This window comes from Ciconia boyciana, chromosome 7 (genome assembly GCF_034638445.1).
Source record: "Ciconia boyciana chromosome 7, ASM3463844v1, whole genome shotgun sequence".
Taxonomy (NCBI): Eukaryota; Metazoa; Chordata; class Aves; order Ciconiiformes; family Ciconiidae; genus Ciconia; species Ciconia boyciana.
Genome location: NC_132940.1, coordinates 28,328,521 through 28,350,732, shown reverse-complemented (window position 1 = coordinate 28,350,732; position 22,212 = coordinate 28,328,521). Strand labels below are relative to the sequence as shown.

At 51.0% G+C, this 22,212-nt stretch overlaps 1 long non-coding RNA gene across 2 annotated transcripts; it reads left to right on the top strand.

The window, feature by feature from the left end:
- Positions 1 to 12,989: 12,989 nt before the first annotated feature.
- LOC140655016 (uncharacterized) lies at positions 12,990 to 21,224 on the top strand. 2 transcript variants are annotated; one of them, XR_012043601.1, is made up of 3 exons: positions 12,990 to 13,107; positions 15,882 to 15,975; positions 21,040 to 21,224. It is a non-coding gene; the product is annotated as an uncharacterized lncRNA (long non-coding RNA). The 2 variants fall into 2 exon arrangements; XR_012043602.1 differs by lacking the exon at positions 21,040 to 21,224 and adding an exon at positions 16,801 to 17,031.
- The last annotated feature ends 988 nt before the right edge of the window (positions 21,225 to 22,212 follow it).

Here is a 22,212-nt window from a genome sequence, read left to right as displayed (position 1 = left end):
GTTGAAACATTTCAGCTTTGCTCAGTGGGAGCATTTCAGTGAGATGTAGGTATTTTCCCTGGCTCTTCCTGAAAACTGCCACGACCTAGTCCTTGAGATGAATATTATATTCATGAAAGTATTCTTTCATAAAATATTTCTTCAACAGTGTTAAGGTTTAATGCAGTTTCAAGTGTGTTTCTGTGCAGGAAGTCCACATATTGATAACTTAAGACCTGCTCATGTGATAACTTAAGACCCTTCCCCATACACAAAATCCCCATGGTTGTGTACAGTCACGCATTGTCACGTTCATTTGTTCTGAAGAGGTGATACAGAATCTGTACGGAAAACGAAGTGGTGTCAGCCTATCTGCCTAATGCATTGCTGCAAGTGTAGCTGGCTGGTTTATCAGACTCCTGAACGATCTGTGTTTAATTCCACATCCCACCTCTCTGCTGACCTTTGAGACCACCTCACCTGGCCACCAATCAAAGAAAGAAAGAACTTAAAAATTATTTCAGATGGGGCTGAGGTATTTAATCATGTCAGCCTCCAAAATATTTAGCAGAGGGTCTTCTAGTTAACATCCCCAAAATACAGTCCAGTAATATGTAATCAAATAATGGAATGGGCTATTTTTCACCCTTTTTTTTTTTTTTTTTTAATATTGCTGCTGTCTGTGCATCCCTCCTGGTCTTACAGTCTGCATGGTGAGACACACACGAAGGGAAAATCCACGGCATCTCTGCCAGAGCTGTATGTCCCCAGCACCCTTTGGCATTAGAAATAAACTAATAAAGGAGTAAAAGGAAATTATGAGTCTAATGAAAAGGATTATTTTTCCACAGGACAGGCCGCGCGCGGTTGTCCCCCGTTACGCAGAGCATCTCTGAGCCTCACTAAGTGTCAAATGAAACGGGCTAATGAAATGGATTAGGATCTTAATAGCACATTTGATTAGTGAAGCTCACCTCCGGGCACTCTCTCATGTGTGTTAATGGGCGCTGCGGGGGACGGCTGCCTAAATGAGCCTATTAATGGGGAAAAGCTGATGCAGGCTCCCCGCCACTGTCAGCTGTAGTGGAGCGGTTCGCCTGGGCCGCAGCCCGAGCCCCCGGCAGCCCGTGGGGAAACCAGTCCAGTGTGGGAAAGTGCACTTTTGTGTAGAAAAGAAAACAACAAAAAAGGAGAAATAATAATTTTTTGTTTGTTTGTTAGTGAAAAAAGTGACCGGTCTGTCCTTAAAGGACTTCATTCTGGGAGAGACCAACGTTTTGTGTTGGATGGGGATTTATGAGTAGAGCTGCTGTGCTAAATGTATTTGTGGGGCCCTGTAAGAACGTACCGCGATAATTCCTAAATACTGGTGCCCCACCTGTCCTCCCCAGCGGCTGGGTGTCACCAGTGTCCGGGGCACAATGGGAGAAATGCCTCTGCGTTAGTGCTACTTTTGGCTGTAATTAGTGCTTCCTAGAGTGACACAAGGGTGAAATCAGTGTCTTTCACTAGTGAACATGCCTATGCACAGTCAGCGCCTGCTCCTGCCCTCCTCAAGGGCCTGGAGGAGGATGCGATGGGTGGGGGCTGCGGGGAGGAAGGGACCGCTACTGCCCTGCCTGCAGGTTGGGCAATGGAGGGTTAAATACGTTAGAGGGATGTGAACGACGGTGTGTTTCAGGCTGTAACCAGGGCGCCCGAATAATTCCTTAACATGTTTTCATGATGTTTCTTATTTCAGTGTCAGGCAGTAAATAATACAGAGCTGTAAACAGCTAGGATGCTGTAGGGAGCCAGGAGTTATAAATTGCTGATGCAATAAGCTATCATGTTATCTTAAGGAAGGGATTTAAAATATATAAATGAATAAACAAACAGAGCCGGCCTGGTTTTTTTCAGACGGCTCCAGGATCCAGCAGATTACTGCGAAAAGGAGTCCGCAAGCAGTCAGCCCTGCACACGGCTGCTGTCTGCTGAGAGCAAGAGTTTCATCGTTCTGTCCCATGAGTGACCTCTGACTGGGGCCCTTTTTATGGTATTTGTCATTTAAAAGCAAAATAGTTGAATAGCTAACCCCCTGACTGCCTTTCACACCAGCTGTTGTGGCAAAGTGCCTTCTCTCCAGAGTTTTCGTTGTTCTGAAGTCTGATGAAATCGCTAAAATTATGTACTGAGGGGATAACCATCATCCCCTGGCCTGGACACTCACTGTGCAGTAGGACGGCTCCGGGTATGATGCTCCTGCCTGCTGCGCCAACAGGGTGGAAGGTGCCCGTTTTGCCCAGGTTTTGGCCAAAATGCTAAATTTAACAAAGTTGGGGGAAATAAAGAAGCCTGGCTCTGTTTTTGCAGAGGCAGATGCCACCAGTCCATGGGCACGCTCTCTAGGTGTCTGGGCTCCCGTCCTGGCTGTGCAGCATCTCCTCCTGCACACCATGCGGCAATGGTGCCACCAGCCTTGCTGCAGCAAGGTGCCAGCGAGAGCAGCCCCTAAGGCACTACCCAGGCAGCTTAAACAGGTACAAGTCAGCGCTCGAGAAGCCTCAGAAAGTTAGGATTCAAAATGAAAGTGGGTTGTAGCCCAAACAGCCCCTCTGTGCCTCACATCTGAGCCCAGGTGAGAGTCCCCAGTTGTCCCCGTCCAGCCCTGCCTGGCATCCCTGCATGGGAAGGACACGTTTTGGTATTTGCCTGGGATGTTAGGTACAGATCTCTGGGGCCTGGGAATTGTTTCAGTAATTTGGCTCGCCGTTTGTAACGCAATTAGTCATCGGAGTAACGTTAGCAGTGCTTGATGTCACCGCTGTTTCCATGGCAATGGGCAGATTCCCAAGGCAGGCAGGAGGAGCGTGTGCGTGTGTACATGCATGTGTGTGCACATGGGGAGCTGTGGCACGGGAGCGAAGGAGGGCAACCAGCCCCAGGCCAGAGCCTGGAGGTTTCTGAGCCATCACACCAGCAGTGCAGACGCTGCCGGTGCTGCAGCCCTCGCGCTGCGGCACTCCCCTTTGCACGGCTCTTCCACGGCAAAGCCCAGGGTGACTGAGTTTGAGGTGGTGAGGAGATGGCGTTCCTGCTCCATCGCCCCTGGTGCTGTCCCTGGAGAAGCTGCGAGTCCCTCTGCTAAGGAGCCCCGTGCTTGCTGGCCCAGACGTGGTGGCATAGGGCCATCCCAAAGCAGAAGTGTCCCGGTCTCTTTGGTCCTGTGTCCCTTGCTGGCTGCTAAACATTGCATGGGAAAACTATGGTGGGAGAGGGAACAAACCCAGAGCAGTGGCATCGCGGCCAGCCCACTGAAGGGGAGCGTCTCCCAGTTGTACATGCCTGCAGGACAGACTCCCCGTGCTCTGCAGCTGCAGCCCAAGAGCAGAGGGAAGTGACGAGCTGCTTATTAATGACAAATGCCATTAGAAATTGCATGAAATGCAAGGTCAGGTGAGTTATGGCCTAACCTGTATCATATTTACAGTGTGTCAGCTACATAAGACTATTCTGCTTTTCACCCTAAGTGCTAGGTTAGCACAGAAGCAATATCATGCTGTCCAGAGCTTGCAAGACTCCAGGCATCCCCTGAGTACCTGGAAACCTGCTGGGATGAGAGCAGAGCCAGGCTGAGCCTCAGGATGCAGAAACATCACCAAAAGCCCCTGCTAGGAGCCGAGAGTGAGCAAAGGAGCATGGCTGCATCCCTGCTTCACAGAGGTCTACATTTCCTCTTTCCTAAATTAGGCCCCTGGTGAAGCTGGCAGAGGCCCTCTGCCCAGCTGGGTTGGTTCCCAGTCCTGTGCCGCCAGCCTGCGTTAGGGTTTCAGGAAACCCATGAGAGCCTGTTTGCATCCCAGCAAGGTACAATGGGCAGGGCAGCCCCTTTTCCACCGCCTGAGCGTCGAGATTTAATTCATGTTGAGGGCAAACTTAGCGAGCTGGTGGAGAGCGTCTGTCGGTGAGGTACAATGAAGGGAGGGAGCGTAATGCAATTGCTTCATTTGAAGCAATTAGAGCGGAGCAAAAACATGTTTTTATAAACGGCCTCGATATTGGTAAGTGATGCACGGCTGCTTTTTGTTAGCGCAGCGTCGAAAAGCAATTTTCCTGTGCGTTAGGGGCAGTGCAGAGGTCTAACTCGTTTGCGGTGTGGGCCGCGGTGGGAATTTTCGGTCTGCATTGGAATGAGCTGCTCCGTTTCCCGGTGAATTTAGAAACAGGCTGTGGGCAGGGAGCGGGGGCAGCGGGCAGCTCCCAGCGATTGCCAGGCTCTTGATGGCACTTGACACAGCTTGGGTCACAGCAATCCTTCCTTGGCAGCATTTGTGCCATCGGGTTTTGAACCGTCCTGTCCTCCTGGGGCATCTTCTTGCCTGGAAACTGCTGCCAGGGAAGGATGCAAGGGAACGCCGGTACCCGCCGGGGTGCAGCACGGGATGCTGAAGGACGTCACTGCATATTACTTAAGTCGGCTCTTGGGAGGAAGGTTGTAAAGAAAACTGGAAGTTAATCCCATTAATCCAGCCTCGGGATCAAGGCTAGGAGAAGACAGTGTAATGTATTCAATCTGCGGATCAGGAGATAGCAGCAAGAACAAAACAGCATGAAAGCACTGCTATTTCTTCTGGCACTTCAGAGGTGGGGGCCAAGGAAATTGATATCCAGACAAGGCCTTTTGCATGGCAAAGATTAAGCGCAGGAGTCGAAGAGGATTTAAGCTGTTGCCACAAGAGTGCCTGATAGCCTGAGGCATTTCTATACCCGGAGGGAAGATAATAATAATAATAATAATAATAATAATAATAATAATAATAATAATAATAATAATAATAATGAACAAGGTAATTAATGCTCTAAAATGGACTGAAAGACTGATCCGATCATTTGTGTGGGAAGTGCGGGGACGGTTTGTACGCAGTAAGGTCGCAGACACGTCCAGCTGCCTGCAAACCATCACCGCCTCCCCTGCCCACACCTCCCTAAAGCACGGCTGACACAGCGCCGGGCATGGTGGTGTGAGCTGCGCCCGAAATCCATGCTGGGAGCAGACGTATGGTGGAGACCTGGCCTTGGAGAGCGGCAGCTGCCTTGGCCGGCAGCTTGGTGAGCTTGTTCGGTGGGGCTGAGCCACGCGGTGGTGGCTGCGCTTTCACAAGCGCACACAGAGTTATTTTGCAAGGGGCGTTTGTGTTTGCAGCCGATGGAGGGCTGGGGTAAGGAGCTCACCATGCGTGAATCGCCTGGCCATGGGCTTCTCTGCAGTGAAAACAAGAGGCAAATTTCTGGAGAGCATCAGTAGCAAAGGAGGGAGGCGATCGCACAGTGAGATCATTAGCTAGAAAAGAAAATGGGAAGCAAAGTCCTTCCTTTTTTGGGGCCTTTTCTGTGCTGACTGCAGGCTGTGGGCACCCTGTGTGGGACAGCAGCTTTGACCGACAGCACCGGTGCCTCTGCGGCATGGCATGGTACAGCCCAGTATGGTCCAACTCGGCTCAGCTCGGCTCGGCTCGCACCCAGCGGGGTGGCTGCGCTGTGCCAGGCGAGTTCGGAGCTGATTTGGGTCAGGGACACTGGTCCCTGTCCCATCAGCTGTGCCCGTGCCAGCTGTGCACAAAGGGACACAGAGCCGGGGCTGAGCTCGGGGCAGCCCATGGCCACCTGGGCTGTTACGCCGTCCTCAGGGCTGGTGGGCAGACTGGGGCACGGTGCAAGGCACCGGGGAGAGGCTCGATGTCTCTGCTCTGGGGCAGCAGCATCTTGTGATATTTATCCAGCCTTTCTTGCTCACATCCCAGAGCACCTACGCTGACAGCCCTGGTTTAATAGTCACAGGCTGCAAGATTAATTGGGCTGTCAATTCTTTTTCCAGCAAATGAACTATCCAGAGAGTCTTTTCCAAGGTCCTATTTTCAGTGGGCAGAAATGTCATTTCAATATTTGGGGAGAAATATAGACAGGAGCTTTGTGATACAGAATTTATATCTTACTTGCTCTGTTTTAAAGCTGAAACTAACTGGACCAAGCCTTAATGGCCAAGGAGCCAATGCATTTGACTGATTTGAGTTATTCCATAGCTGTAGGGTGAGCTGAACCTAATTAATACAAGAATTTTCCTGTGGGATGGGGGAAAGAGTGAGACCTCCCGCCTAGAAGGAGAAGTGGGCTCTTTGGAGTCTAATATACTTTAAATTCAGGTCAAAACTTTTCTCGACGCTGCTGTAAATATACCAGCCAGCCCTTCCTTAACACCTGCTTTCATGAGCCTGCTGTTGTTCACCCCTGAAACATGCTTGCTGCTCACCCAGGCCCTCAGAAGCGTTTGGGGTGAGTGGCCAGGTGGAGGCACACGGCCGGTGGGAGTCTGTGCTGGAAGGGGCTCTGGCTCCCCTGCCTCCCCGTCACCGACACAGCATCTTCCTGCCTTCGTCAGTGCCTGAGCCCAGCCAGTCAGCATGGCTCATCACATTCAGTTGGTTAATATCTAACTAGAAATTAAGTTTTATTAGCCTAAATGCAGTTGTGTTTTCAACAGCCCACTAACCTTTTCCTCTTGAATTTTTGCTTATGTCTTAAAAATCCACTTTCGATATAATACTGTCAGATTTAATCCTTTTTAAATATCCTTTTCCCTGGTGAGGCAGCAAGATTTCCCAGGCAGCCCTGAAACTTGCAGATAAGATTTTACTGGAATAAGACATCCAGATGAAGTGAAGTCTCTATTTAAAGCAGCCTTTGGGGGGTATCCCACTTTGTCTGTGTTTGTCTATAACTTTTAAGCATCTGTTTCCTCATAGGACAGCTTATTTAAAGTTGGCTGGACAAAAATAAAAGCTCTTTCTGCTTTACACCTGAGAGTCCTGAACCCTGGTTGCAAGGTGGGCTGGGAGGCCGGTGGGTCTCTGGCAGCCATCCAGCCCTGGATGGAGAGGCTTTGTGCCCGTCACACAGCTCCAAAGGGCTCTGCTGGGAGCTCCTGGGCTTTTCCTTGCTGATGAAGGCCACAAGAAGCCAGAGGAAGGGACTTGCAGTGCAGTCGTACCAGCAGCCTCCATTGGCAAACCAGCCTGTGCTGGTCACCATCGCCTTCGTCCCCAGTCCCATCAGGTGAGCCACGCTGGTCCCACTTTTTTTAATCACCATGCAATGCATCCTGTTACTATTAAGGTCTGGAGCATGTGTTCATCCCGAGTTCTGGGACTGGTAATTGCTGTGAGCGTCTGTGAGCATGTTGGAGGGACTGCACCCAGTGTGATGGGACAGCTCGGTCACAAGCACAAGAAGCGGAGCAGTTCGGTCAGGCTAGGCTGCTCTGCGCTACTTAGAGCAGAATGCCGTACCCTGATGGGCTTTCCCCCCCGCCACGTGTGCACCCCTGTACACCCTGCAGCGTGGCTCAGGTCCCGCGCTGGGGCCAGGACTCGGCTGCAGGGGCGGGGAGGGGGCCGAGCTGGGGTGGGGGGTCTCTGTGTCCCGCGTGGGCTCGGGTGACGGGGCCTCTACAGCAGAAAACCAGGCAGAGGCAGCCAGCCGCAAACAGCTCTCACGGTCAGCGGAACTGCAAGCTGGGGGGTTATTTTTCAAAGACGGATAGGTTTGCTTTTGTGTGAGGTTTTTATTTATTTGTTTTAAAATGAATTTTATGGCCAAATAAGTGTGTAACTACCTGCTTTTGGTTCACTAAAAATAGCCGTAAACACAATGCTAAACAAGCAGTGAGCAGGTACGTGAATGCATGCCTGCATTTCAGAGATGGCATTGCCATTTAGAGATATAACCCCTGGTTAGATTAAAGGCTTAATGGCTGCAATTAAACTTCCTGTGGGAAAGATCTCCTTGCTGAGCTTACCTGGCAGCAAACTCTGCGGTGCCAGCATTTCTATAGCAGTAAAGAGGTGCAAAGCCAAAGCCCAATGAGCCTGGCCAGAGGTGGGACCTCTTGTCTTTGGGCCCACTGACAGCATTAAATGGAGACCCTTTGCAGCCGGTGGCAGGGTGCCATCGGGCAGCGCTCAGCTCGGGAAGAACGCACCCCGCTTAGGAAAACCACTCAATTAAAACAAGCATGGAGTTCGGCTCAGAAACGGGGAGAAAATGCCTGAAAGCCACGGGGCAGGCAGCAGACAGCGAGCCTTGCCGCCCCAGCAGGCAGCCAGGCATTCGGTGTCACTGCTTTACAGGCACCACGCACCCTGTGCGGCCACCTAGCCAAGCCGTGGGGTGAGGAGGGTCCCGCTGTCCCCCATGGGACCCCACACCTACATGCAGAGGGAGGAGCCGGTAGGCAGCATTGCAGGGCTGTGCCCTGCCTGCATTTCCCCTGGCATCAGACCTTCAAAGGCACCTGCAATTTGCAGCCTGCATTTTCGGGGTGAAGAACAGCCACTCCTGGGGCAATGGAGACCTCCCAGCAGGGGGTCCTTCAACTCAGCCTGTGCAGCAACTGTTTTATCCTGATTAGTCCTCATCCCTGGGGACACAAAGACAAGAAATAGTCTCTCTAGAACTACTAACGTGAGACACCAAGGTTTATTTAATAAATCACGTTCACCCACAGAGACAAAACACGCTGGGGTGTTGCACAGGGAACTGCAGCAAAGCTCCACAGCACCCCACGCCCCTGCAAAACAAAGTCCTAGTGAGCAGGGCATTGCCATTTTAGCTCCCGTTTCAGCCCCCCTCGGCAGGCTGACGCTGCCCTGTTCAGCACGGGGCGAAGTGTTTTGCCTTCAGACGTGAGAGCAGCCGAGAGGTGCCCAACCTGGGATTAAACCAGTCTCAGGTGTCCATGCCAGTCCTGGTACTTGCTCTTACAGGGTGCATCATCTTTATGCATAGAGCAGAGCTGATGAGTTTGGGGACATTCAGGATGCATTTGTGCTGTCACCTGGATTTGCCCGGTCCCAGGCCAAGGTTTGGCTCAGCCCATGCCACGGTGCTCAGCCCCCCACACCACCGGGGACCAGGGGATACAGGACATGTTTCGATGGAGTAGCGAGACCTCAGCTCTGGCCACCTCTGCTGCACGAGGCCGAGCCAACAGGGCGCAAAACTCAGACTAAAGCCAACTCTCTATATTCAATGGGAAGACAAAAAAAAAGGAAGAGTCAGCTAATCAGGCAAGAGCAAACCTCCTCTTGGCCTTGGTACCAGACCCCGCAGGTCCCACAGGGCAGTCGCTGCAAATATCGTTGCTCAGCCAGGTGGGCACAGGCATGTCCCGGGGGAGCAGGAGAGCCAGCGAGTCTCAGATTAACAAGCAGGTTTTGGGTAGAGGAACATAGCAAAGAAAAAGCCATATTTCTGCTCACCTTTAAAAACAGGGCTGCTGACAGTGAACTCTGCTGTAAAGCACTTGCTGTCCAAGAATGAAAATTGCTAGATGAAAGCTTTGTATATTATTTTTGCTTCAAGTACGACTGTTATCATTTAAAGTGATCTTTAATGCCTGCTTTTGACATCTTCTTTTCAACCTTGCAGACTTATTTTCATTGGCCTGAAGAGTAAATCTGGCCATTTCTGAGCCAAAACAATTTTCTGGTAGAAATTGTGTCAAGGTCAAAATTAAGGCTAATACAATATTGTTTGCAACTGTTATACGGAAATGGTGTTCAGATGAAAACAAACGTAACAAGGGCCCAAGAAAACAGCCAGAAAGTTACAGCACCAAACTGTGATATTTTTTCATTACACCAGCAGTGCTCCCTTTGAGCTGGCCATAAATTTAGAAGTCTTTAAAAAGAGGAAGCAAGAACAAGTCAAAAAAAAGGATCAATAAAAACAAGCGAATGAAAAGCAGTGAGACCGGGCTCGTGTTTAGATTAATGTCCAGCTTGAGATAATTACACCTTCATCGCTGTGGCACTGGCAGGTTTCAGGAAAAGAAACGCTACTCATTAACTCCCAGCTACTTTCCTTGGGATCAAAATGGAAAGATTTAAAAGTAAAACGTGATCACATCGTTTTGGTCCGACAGCAGAGGAGGCAACCCAAGAGGTGACCCTGCTGCAATTAGGAGGTGATGTCCTCAGTTGTGCCGGCAGCTCTCCAAATTGCTCTCCGGCTAGGCGGCAGATCTGCTTTTTGATGCTTAGCTGAACCTGAAAATCAGGGCAGAGGGTTTCTGTAGTGCTTTCTTCCAGAAAGCTTCCATGGGGGGAAGGGCAGTGAAATACTGAGCAGTCACTTACCAGAACAGTGGCTTCCCTCAGATGAGCAAAGCTGCCTGGAGAAGAGTGGGCGAGCAGCGATACTCCTGAAACAGCCCAGCCACAGCAGCTCCTGCCTCTCCAGGCAGGGATGCTGCTGCTCAGCTGAACCCGCTGGCCTTTCCCCGAGGCGACATTGTCTATTGCACCCAGTGTCACCGGGTTGCAATAGACCTGAAAGCCTTCTTCACTTACCCTTGAAGCACAAGTTGAGCCCAGGTCCAGCAAGTCAACATCAAGGCCGTACCTGGTGCCTAAAAGTCGGCACACCAGGGCTGGGGTGGTCTTCTCAGCTCCCAGCTGGACACACTGCTCTTGGCCCTTCCCGCCCAGTCTGCGGGCACGGGGGAGCGGTGGGCACACAGTTGCTCTCATTGCTACCACATGTCCTCCCGGGAGATCAGCCCTGCAAAAGCCATGGGGAGCAGGGGCCCGAGGGTGGTGGCATCACTGTGGCTTGGGCACAGTCCCCATCCACCCCCAGATGGTGTCTGCAGCCCCACGGTTTCCACCTGTTTTCACGTGCTCCAGCCAGGGGAAGGTGGCTCCGCTCTGGTTCAGCCGCTAACCACGGGGCAGGAGTCACCCAGGCAATGCTGCAGGCTCCGGAGAGGCAGCTAGGTAGGTCAGCCAATTTTAAAATATGCCGCTTTAGTGCAAATAGGAGAGAGAGCATCCATCATCTTCAGCTGGTATAAACACATGCCCTCCTTCTTTCAATCACACCCGCCTGCCCCTTCCGAATTGCAAGCCTTTTGTGCCCACGAGAGGATCCGCTTTCTCTTTTCTAACTCTGTTTAAATTATTCTTCTTGGAACAGTGGCATCTATACCAACATTCAAAATTTTCTTATTACTTTGCTTCTCATCCCAATTTCCTGTGCTTCTCACAGCGTCTTCTTTACAGACATCTTTCCCTTCCTTGTTTTCCAACTATTGTTTTCTTATTCTGGCAAAATTGTTTCCTTCACTGTTTCTTAAACACTTCTTAAAGAGCTCTTTAACTTTCCGTTCACAATCATTTAATTATTGTTTTTTCCACCCAGTCAGTTTTGCTGGTAATTTCCCCTGATTTATGCTAGCCCTTTTGAAACATCTAGTAGCTCTGTTACTGGCTGGGGCTGCCCTCTGTTTGCCTGCATGGACTATAATCAGATCGTGGTCACTACTCCCTAAGCAATTACCACTTCTTCAGCAATTAAATCATTGCAGCAATACAGCAGCTTCTTGCATCCGGCTTAACAGCTTCTATATCAGGAAATGTCCGTCTGAACCCTTGGGAAACTCTCCTGACGCTCACCCTGGTCACCCACATCCCCGACGGAGGTTCCCCACAGCATCACCATCTGAACGCTGTGAGAGGGAGATTGCTGGTGCTGATCTCTGCTTTAACTCGGCAGACTTTTTTCCTTCTTTCTTTTTCGTGGCAAAAAAAATCCTAAATTGCCTGATGATGCCATGTGAATGAATGCTCAAAAGGTTTTTATTAAAGCACCCCTCTCCCAGGGTGTCCCCACAGATAGTCCTTGAGGCTTTCAGGCATGTCTAATGCCGACTGCACCGTCTTCATGGCATAAGCCAGTAAGACAGCAGGGCAGGAAATATTTCCCGGCTGCTGTATAATTCTCCTACAACTATAAAACAAGCGGCCAGGCCCTGTTTGCCCATTTACCCTAGATCAGCTGCAATCCCCAACACAAGCTCCTGTATTGATATTGCACAGAACGGCTGTTAAGTATTTTTGCTGCAAGATTGCAAGAAGAGTGATTCATAGCTCAGGGATTTAGTGACATCTTTTTCTTGTTAAATCATCTCTTTCTCACCCAAGGTGTAGGACTTGGTGTCTTTCTGACAAGAAGAAAAATTTGCTTTTTGTCTTTATTTATTCCAATGGCATCTTACAAGGCTCTTTTTCCTATTGCATCTTCAGTACAGACTTCTGCTGTGCTGAGCAGCCCAGGAGGACCTGCTGCTCAGAGCCAAGGGGAAAGAAAGTCTGGTCCCTTCGGACTACTTTGCTCTGCCAAGATGCTTAGCCCCTTTCAAGGCTGGGCATGGGGAGAAAGGACCCAAATTACCTTGGGTTTTTTTACAGCATTTCTTCTCCTTTCACAGCGGCTGCCTTGGCCGGATCCACCAGCTCACATGGAAACACACGGCAGCATCAGGGCATTGCCGGGAGGGCTGGGGTTCACCTGCATCCCATCCGCAGCACCTCGAGAGGTGAAGTGAAGCCTCGCTGTCCCGGCTCTGCTTTGGGCAAACCCCCAGGCAGAGGGAGCCCCAGCCCCAGCCCCGCTCCCTTTATAGCTGGAGGCGGCCTCAGCTGGCCCCGGGGATGCTCCCCTGCTGCGTTATGAGCTCAGCCTGTCTCCTGCCACTGCAGCCCTTCCCTGCCAAAAAAAGTTTGCACACAAAAGAAGACTTTTCAGGAAAAAAAGAAATTAATGAAATAAAGTCTGTCTTTGCCTTTCTGTCCCAATTCTGAGCAACCTTTAGTGCCAAGAATAATAACAAATCTGTGGTTTTTCCCTGGGAAAGGCTTTCTGCCTTGCCCTGGTACCAGTCCCAGTCCAGCCAGTTTTAGCCCCAACCCTTTGCCGTGGTTGCCCTTGTCCTGCCACCTATACATGCTCTAGGGAGGGCTCACAGAGCCCAGCACACGGGACCAGCTTTGCAGCCCTGCAAGGGTGTAGGGGGTTACTGCCACTTCTCTCTATGGTGTGATGGCCGGGAGGATTGCCGTCATATTTTACACATGACTCAGTCTGTATTTGCTGGGTTTTGCACTATATATTTTCATTACTGGAAAGAGCTGAGGGCTAAGGATACTTAAACTGTAATAAATACATAAATTGTTGCTGAAGACTCCCAAACACCATGATGGAGGCCTGGGGAAGACACAATTACCTTACAGTGTAATTGAAGCCCTCAGAGAGGTAACTTTATTTCTACAGCCCTTAATTTTTTATGAAGAATGTTTCCTAATATGTGCCTGACAAAGATGCTCAAATAGTGTTTGAGAGCTAAGTGAGAATATGAGAAAAGGGAGGGAATGCGATTACGGTGCTGCAGAGAGCAACACACCATCTTTCATGGCACTGCTGCTGATGCCCCCTGTGCGAAATACGGGTCGGAGCTGAAATGGGCGAGGGGCAGGCTGGCTATGGGGAGCCAGAGCCCACCCCATGCAAAAGAATGCCAGCAGCATGGCTGCACCTTGTACACCCAACTTTGGGGACCCTAAATCTTCCCTCGAAGCCTGCCGGGGCTGTAAGGAAGAGGGGGTGGACCCACTGCACTGGGCAGGTGCCCCACGGGGAACACCAGTGGGCAGTGGGTGCCCCCAGGGTGGCTGTGGGGTGGCTGCCAGGCGGCGGCGTGGAGGCAGCCTGCCAGATCCAGCTCCCGGCGGTGGCATATGCTCGCCCAAACTGTCCCTTGAAATCTTCCAAACAACTAATTAGTACAACCTGGAACATATTTGTTGCTAATTTGTGAACAGGGAGAGGGAGGGGAAGAGGAAACTCGAGCGAGCGAGTGACAGCCCAGCCGGGGGGGGACGAATATGTGCCCCAGGCTCGTGGACAAAGGCAGTGTTGTCCCATGGAGCCAAGTGATGGGACCGTTCATTTTGGTGGGGGAAAAACTGCTGGCAGAGGTTTGCACCTCTGGCAGGTGGGCAGGGAGCCCCTCCGCTGCCCGCACCCTGAGGGGGAGGATGCTCCGGGGGCTCCCGTGCACCAAAGCGCCTGCCCAGCGCACCCTGGCAGGCTCCGGCTGGGTCAGGGGAAACCTCGTCCCTTGCAAAGGCACAAGCTGCTTCTGCGGCGGTGCTTTATCTGCTGCATTAACTCTTTGCGACTACAAGTCATTTAGCTTTGAAATAGAGCTGGGCATCTAGATGGAAGGGACTGACAGCTCAATTTTTCAGAAATTTATTGTCCCTGATTAATTATATGACCTGCTTTGGTTGCAGGATTTTATCTTTGCCTGCTACTCGTTTTGCTGTAAATCTCTGTCTGGGAGTTTTGACTCATGGGGTACCATATAATTTGCTTCTGTATATCCATTAGCGCTTTCTGATATCACAGTAAAACCTTTTTGCATAGAAGTGGCTATTCATTTTCCTGCAGTAAATGTAGAAGACAACCAATGTTACCCATAAAAATAGCAGTTTATTTCAGGAGCAAGTGTCTCCATGGGAAGCAAAAGCATCATTGCCAGGCCAGCTGCCTGGCGTGGTTAGAAAGTGCCCTCTTACAAGGAAAAAGTACCCCAGAGTGGGTACTGCTCTGTCCTTGTGCAGAGGGGACGGCTGGCGTAGGCTGTGAGAGCACCCTGGGGACCTGCCAGCCCCCGTCCCTGGGGACCCTGGTGGCCCGAGGCTGAGCGCTGCAGGAGCAGCAGCGTGTCAGCACACGGAAGGGCAGGAGCTGGGCTCTGCTCAAACCGGCGCAAAAGGACATATTTTGTTTGTTCTTCCTCTCCTCAGCCTGAATAAACACAATACGGTGTGTCTTCAGGCTTTTCTTCACACTGTTTGTTGTCATCTCCCCCACTGTAACAAGCACTTTCCATTTTATCCCAGCTAATAAATGACAGACTCTGTTATTGGGCTCATTACTGGGGCGACTGGTGCATATTCTCTGGCGTGGACCGATGCCGTGCTCCTCCTTAGGCAGCACGATGGATGCTGCTGGTGCAGGGTCCCGGCAGCTCCCAGGATGCGGGCAGCCCCTCTGCTCCTCAGCCGCAATTAGGCATTCAGAGAGGGTTCATATCAGAGGATGTAATTCCATTCCCACACATTCCCTGGAGAAATGAGAGTTAAACAATGAAAAGATTGATTTTCCAATGAATGCCAATTTGTTTTCTAACTGGAATATCAAATTACGGCGGGCTGGGAGGAGGGGAGCATGGCACAGTGCAAGAGGGGACTTGTTTTAAACGGGCAAACAATTAATTCCCAGATTCATTACAACGATTGTAAGTGAGGATACATGAAACAGTAAATGCATTTAATTTGGAGCCTAGCATTTCCCCTGATGAGATCGGGAGCTTCAATATGCTCTTGCCATCGGTGAAGCTTCCCTTCCCCTGCAAAATTTAATTACCTCTTCATTACTTGAGGAAATTGATGGGAGGCTGACGTGAGGCTGGAAACTTCACACGACACTCCCCAGATTGCCTTCCCTACCCTGCTCCCATGGCTGTTGAAATGGGGCTGGGTGGGACCTCGCAGCTCCCTGGCTCACCTCCCTGCCTGCAGGGAGAAGCGTACCCTCGTGCCCCTGGGTATCCACAGCAGCTCTGCGGGGATGGAGACCCTGGCCGGATCAGGGCTGGACGCACCAGGCTGCTGCCAGGGCAGCAGCACGCTGGCTCCCGGGCTTGCCTTGATGTGACACCAGGCAGTCAGGGTGCATAGGATGGGGGCCCCAGCGGTGACAGCAGCAGCTGGAGCACAGCACAAGACCCCTACATGGATGCTGCCCTGCAAGTAGGCATGGAGAGGGTGGTTGTGCCTGTCCCGGTGCTGCTCTCTGCTCCACTAGAGCAGTTTAGTGTCTCCTGATGCAGCTCCTGAGGACGCTGGCCACTTGCATCACTGCCTGGGAGAAGCTCTTCACGGCTTGTGGGCCTGGGAGAAATCAGCAGGATAGGTGTGCAATAAATAAATTAATCCAGGCAAACCCAATTGACTTTCCAGGTAATTACCTAATGACTAGCCGAGAGGAGCACAGCAGACATAACACCACAGTCTCCAGAGTCCTTGCACATCCCAGGCGTGGCAAGAAGATCAGGTATGAACGTGGCAGGTTTGGACCTGGCTGGTGAGACAGGCTCAGAGGGCGATGCTGAGTGGGACATTGGCATCATCGTGGCACCAGCCACCCCCAGACACATAACCCTGCTGGTGGCTGGTAAGGATCCAGCTGCCAGGGACTGCTCTCCAGCAGGGAGAGCCCAGGTCCTGCTCCCAGAGCAGGCAGTAGCCCAAGGGGACACACTGACCCCTTGGCACCAGTCAGCAGGGACTGGTTTGGTCCCAGCAAGGGTAAAGGAGAGCAGGGTCCCTGCACTGGGGTGCTGATTAATGGGTTTCAGGGGTGGGCAAGTGCACATGGCTGCCATGCCCTTCCTACAAAGCCCCACCACTGCCTCCAGCGCTCTTGAGGTGCTTTCCCCAAAAAGCCAGCTCCAAACAGAGCTGTCAGCAGTGCCGATGCGATGACAGATTTCATTGGCAGTGCTGGTAAACAAGTGCCTTGGAAACCTCAGCTGAAAACAGAATTGTGGCTGTCTCCTGCTCTCCTAAGGAGAATGGAGCATCCCCCCTACCCAGGCACTTTTTCCAAAAAGTCCCCAGAGAGCTCAGTCAGCTGGTGAAAATGCAGCAGTGACACGCTCTGGATGGGGCCGATGGCTTGGAGCCTCCCTCCGGGTCCTCCCGCGGTCCTCAGCAGGCATTGGTATGCAAGGCAGACCTCAGCTGAGCTTGAGATTACCTGCCCACGTCTTTTAAGACAGATGATCCATTTTACAGGCTGCCATAAAAGCACAAGGAAACTCCCACAAATCAGGCAAAACTGCCATTTCCCCGGAATGATCCTTTCTTCTCCCAGCAGCAGACACCTGTGCGGAGCCCATTAGCCGCGCTCCTCGGAGCCCCCGGTGATGCTGGGGCAGCTGCCAAAGCACACAGCCCACCGCGGGGAGCTGCCGGGAGAGGTCCCAGCACGGCAGCTCTCCCAGCAAACTCAGTTCCCCAGGCCTGATGAAGCATCGTGGACAGTCTCGCTGCTCCGCACGAGCACCCAGGCACCGCGAGACCCTTTGGACAAGGTTCGGTTTCCTACAAGCAGATGCTTGTCCTGCAGACTGACCCTCTGGCCTCCAGGCTACCGCTCCTGTTAAAATATATTTTAGTTGTATACAGTAAGAGAAAAAAGCACAGCGATTTGGGGGGTTCGAAATTGCCCAGGGTTTGGGGAAAGGGGATTTTCAAAATATTTCGTTTCGCTGCAAAGCGAATGGTGAAATTGCAGACCTGCCCCTGAAATGCTTGCCCTGGCTCCTCCCAGCTTTGCTTTCATCTTCCAACCCCAGAGGTATGTTGAAACCCTCAAATTTGAGACCAGCAAGATATGATTCAGCAAGAATATTACAGCACCTTTTAGGTATGAGATTAACGGTGTGTAATTAGAATGGCAATAATGAGAAGTTATTTAATAATTCATTTCTTCTTATGAATTATTCGGTGTGTGCTTAACTTCAGGGCTGATGTGTTATTTAGCAGAGAACATCCCTGGAGCCCTCTCGGGGCATCCTCTGGGTGCTGCTTGAGCTGGACCCTGCTCCCCATGAGCTCCCCGAGGGCCAGAGGGGCAGCACCGGTGAGCTCTGAGCTGGTTTTAGGGTTCCCCAAGTGCATCCCCAAATGCAAATCCTTTAAAACACGGAAAATCTCATTTCAGGCAACATTGCAGCCACAGGAGACTTCTGCTTCTGCGGACGGAGCAGAGGCCTGTCATCCACATGCCCATGTTTATGGTTTGAGCCTCCATTTGCTCTTGTTAACTCTAAGTTACTGAATTTACAAGGAAGCTAGCAAATCAGCCTCGGCCCCTCACAGCAACACGAGAATAACATGGGTTATTCTCACAGAGGGTCTGAGCTCAGCTCTCAGAATAAATGAGTTTTGGCTGTAGCCACAGGGCCACCTGTTCTGCCAAGCTCAAAACCCAAGGGAAAGGTGGCCCTAGAGATTCACGGGTGCTGCCTGCCGATGCCAGCCATCGCCCTGCCCGCAGCCTAGGCATGCCTGTCTTTCCTGCCCAGCCCTGCGAGGTGCCCGAGGCTCTACCTGGCACCAGAAGCGCCTGGATTTTCTAAGCCTCTTGGCCCTATTCCTTCTGACACCAGCTTCCTGGTGAGATGCTGACACTAGCAGGACCATCTCTGATTGCATTTCTCACTGCTGTGTTTTGCCTGGCCTGGTTAGAAAGCTGTGTCAAGGCTCATCTTCTCTGAAGCAGAGCAGCTTCTCCTGCGGGGCTCGAGCACATCGTTAAAAATCATCACCAATTACCAACTCAGAACACCAGACCTATTTCTATAGCAGGGTCTAGCTGACCACGTCCGCTCCCCCCACCAATTAGATAGTCTGTTCAAAAGATTTTGCCTCCATCAGAAACCCCGAGCCCCGGGATGCCGCAGGCAATTACTGCTTTGCACACCCAGCTCCGGTGTCCCTTGCCGGAGGCTGCAGTGCTGGGCAGCGCAGGCAGGCGTCCCTCACCCCACGGGCTTTTTCCCATTTGCACTGTGCACGCAGTTTTTTTATGCAGGCTGAACCTCACATTCAGGCTTTTGGCACCTTGCGATGGTTTGAGCTACTGAGACAGCGAAGGTAAGTCACTGACACGCATCGACAGCCGCCCGAGTGCTGATGGGTTTTACTCCATCAGCATCACCATCCTCATCACATTTCCTGCTTCACGTCTAATTGCTGCTCATCTAGTTGGAGATCCACACCTTCCTACTGAGCTTTTGGGGGACATTTATAATGCTTGCTGGCTCCTTCCCTCTCCTTCCTCTCTGGCCCTGGCTCCACGGTCATTTCTCCTCACTGCTCTGCGTGGCAAGGGAAGGACGACGTGCCAGGGCTGCGTGCTACTTGTACGTGCCTTAAGCCACTTGGTTGCCACGTGGCTCATCCTCAGTCAGCCCATGAAAACCTCAGTGTCTCCAGCCCCATCCTTTAACCCAGCCCCTGCAGGACCTGCCTGCAGCTCTGCAGAGGTATTCTTGGTGGCTGGAGCAGTTCCCATCCTCACATCCCTCTCTCCCTACACGCATTATCTGACTGCAACCCTGTGCTTAAATCCGATGTACTGAGAAGTGACTGTGCTGAGGTTTTGGGATTTGCTCCCAGGCACATCCCTCCTGCAGAACACTCCTCATCCCTGGCCTTTGCTGCTGCTGAAGTAGTGAGGGAGTGCGTCCATCACACTTGTACCTGCCTCAAGATCCGGCCTGGCAGAAGGAGCTCGACGCTTCAATCACAAATAACTTTAAATTCATAGCTTTTTTTTTTCCCCTGCGTGCCTGTTATTGAGAAAAACCCCCACGGTTTTTCATTGCATAAGTCTGTTGACACAAAGCAATCAACACACTTCAGCCCTTGCCCTGCCTGGCTGGACCCCATGGAGAAGATGAGTTTGGAGCATGGAAATGCTCTCCTGGCCCCCAGTGGGGTGGCCCGCACAGCACGGCATATGTGTGCTGGAAATGCACAGCTATGAAGTCCCCATGATGTCCCGAGCAGCTTTCGTCTCTCACACAGATGCAAAGGATGCCAAAATTGGCTCAGTCTGTTCCTGGGGTTCCCTCATTCAGATGTCTCTCAATTTTTGGAGCTTTTACAGGGATTGCAGGGGGACCATTCATCTCCTAACCTGCAAAGTGAGATGTGTTGGACATTTACACTAGGATATCATTATTTCTGACCAATATATTTTCTTTTTCAGCCATGATTTAATTAAATGAATTTTCCTTTCATTTTGTCTTCTTTGGCTGATCAAGAACAACATTAAGTATCCAGATAAACCCAAGAGAAAAAGGTCATTTGTAAAGAAATAATTTCTTTTTTTTCCCCTTCTTTCCCACTGGCAAGGATTCAAGCAACCACCCACAGGCTGGTTTCAGTTTGAATTTAACCAAGTGCCGGCGAAATGCCTCCTCCTCACACTGAAGCACTGCTCTTGCCGCCCGGGCAGGGGTCTGTGCGGTGATAAGCACGCTGCTGCCGAGGTGGGATGCTGCTTCTGGATGAGGCATGTGCTCCCAGCTGGGCACCCTGGAGCCCAGCAGCAAACCTCAACTCTTGCCGTATTTTGCTCCATTATCTGATGCAATACTGACACGTAGTACCTGGGAGTAATTCTCTAAATACCAACAGAAGCATTGATTTTCAATATTCAGAAGTACATCTCCTCTCGATCTCTCTCTGAGGGAGCGCAAAGGGCAATGCATCCTGCAAGAGCAAAGACAGTGGCTGAATCCGCTCCAAGCGCAATTAGCTCTTCTCCTCCTGTTAGCCCTTTCTCAGCACTCACTGCTGTGCCGTGCCTGTCCTGGCCCCCTATTTTCTGCTCTGCCATCTGATTTCTTTTCTTCGGGGCTGCCTCCCAGCAGCATCCTTGCGAACGACTCTCCAGGCAAGTGTGGCTCCTCAACAGCGTTATGTTACAATAAGCTTTTCTAAGCTACTAAATAGAAAGGGTTTTCTTTTCTTTTTGCCCCTGCCTCCTGAAAGGCTGTTCCTGCAGCATCCTGTTGTTCCCTTCCTCCTGAATTTACGTCTCAGTGACTGTAATAAATTGCAATGGAAATATTGCTCCATATTTCCAGGAACTAATCAAGCGTGATTGTGCAGCAGAAAAAAGCCAGGGCAGCTGCTCAGAGGAGTAAATCCCAAGGGAGGACCAAGCCGTGCTGCCCAGCGCTGGCCGGTGCCCACGCCTGCCCCTGCCCAGCCAAGACAGCGGGGCAGATGGAGGGGGAACTCCGGCTCCCCTGGCCTCCGTCCTTCCCCCACTGGTGGGGACTGGCTAGAACCAGCATTTTTAAGCATTAGGTATTGAGAAAAAGGCTGCCTCTCATTTTATCCAGTTTTTAGCCATTTATTTCTTGGAGCTGGTTGCAGTCCAGGCTTGGCATATATAGGAGAAGTTGATCCATGGAGAGCCTGTGAGCAGTTTGCAACCAGGGAGCTGCTAATATCAGCATCAAGATGAAATGATTTGGTGAGTTATGTACATTGATGTCAATCATGTTTCTCTTTGGTGCTTCTCTCCCTGCAGGGAGGTGCAATAAATCACGTGCATTTTCTGAGTGCAACCCTGTGCTGCCTGGCCTTGAAAGCAGAAGATGAAGCCCAAGCATCCTGTGGGTGGGAAAATGCAGGTACTCCTACAAACATCAAGGAAAACACTTATCTGCAGCTGGTATAAGCCAGCAAATCCAGCCACGCCTGATCCAACCCAAGGTCCCGTACAGCTGAAAAGAAGCTTTAAAATGTCCTGGGGAAGAAGCAGTGATTCAGCTTGCTATGTCTAAATCCAGGATCATGTATTATGTATTTCTCACCAGAGTTTGCATGAGATTAATGAGATTGCATCCATCTCAGAGATTGCCTGCTCTTTGATGAACGCCGCGGTGAAGCCTGAGCACAATGGCAATGGCAATGGCTGGCAGCGGGAGCGTGGGTCGGGGCAGGGTGCAGCTTAAAGGCAGAAGGAGCAGAGGGAGAGGAGGAGGACCTACCCCAAAGCTCTGGGTGGTCACTGCTGTGAATTCATTGTAGCCTGGACTTGGTGATGCTTCCTTGGGTTAAGGCGCAGAGCTGCGTCCCTGTGACTTCCAAATTCTTTGCTCTTATTTATACACTCTTCCCTACACACTCTTGTTTATACACACAAATAAAAGCTAGGCAGTGACCCACTGCTTTATGAAAAATCCCATCATGCCCATTTTATCTCATTTAAGGCATGCTAAGTCATTTTCAGAAGATAGGCTTAGGACTGTTTCACATGTCTCTTTTTGAGAAATACAGTACTTGCCTGGACCCCAGCAAATTGTCTTCCCTCCAGCTTCCTCTTTGCCACAGGGAATGAATTTCAGAGCTTTTTTTCCAGGTCATTATTCTAAGCATTTCCCCTTAGGTGTCTGATTAGCGTTTCACAGGCTGTGTTGTGCTATAATATCTGCTTCTGACGTGGGCTGCAGCAGCCAGAAGAGAAATCCATTGCATTTCAGACTTAGATAACAGTTTAATCTGATCTGCTCTTGGGAAAGAAAAATCTGCCAGGGAAAGTCCAGGTCCCCAAAGGCAGCGTACAAGACAGAGGCACTGCTGGCTCCCATACCCATCCCTGCAGAGAGGTGACCCGTTCTCAAAAGAAAGCACTGGGAGGTATTTGGGCTGTCTTACTTGATGGCCATTTTTCAAGCAATCTTTAAGTTTGCGATAAGCC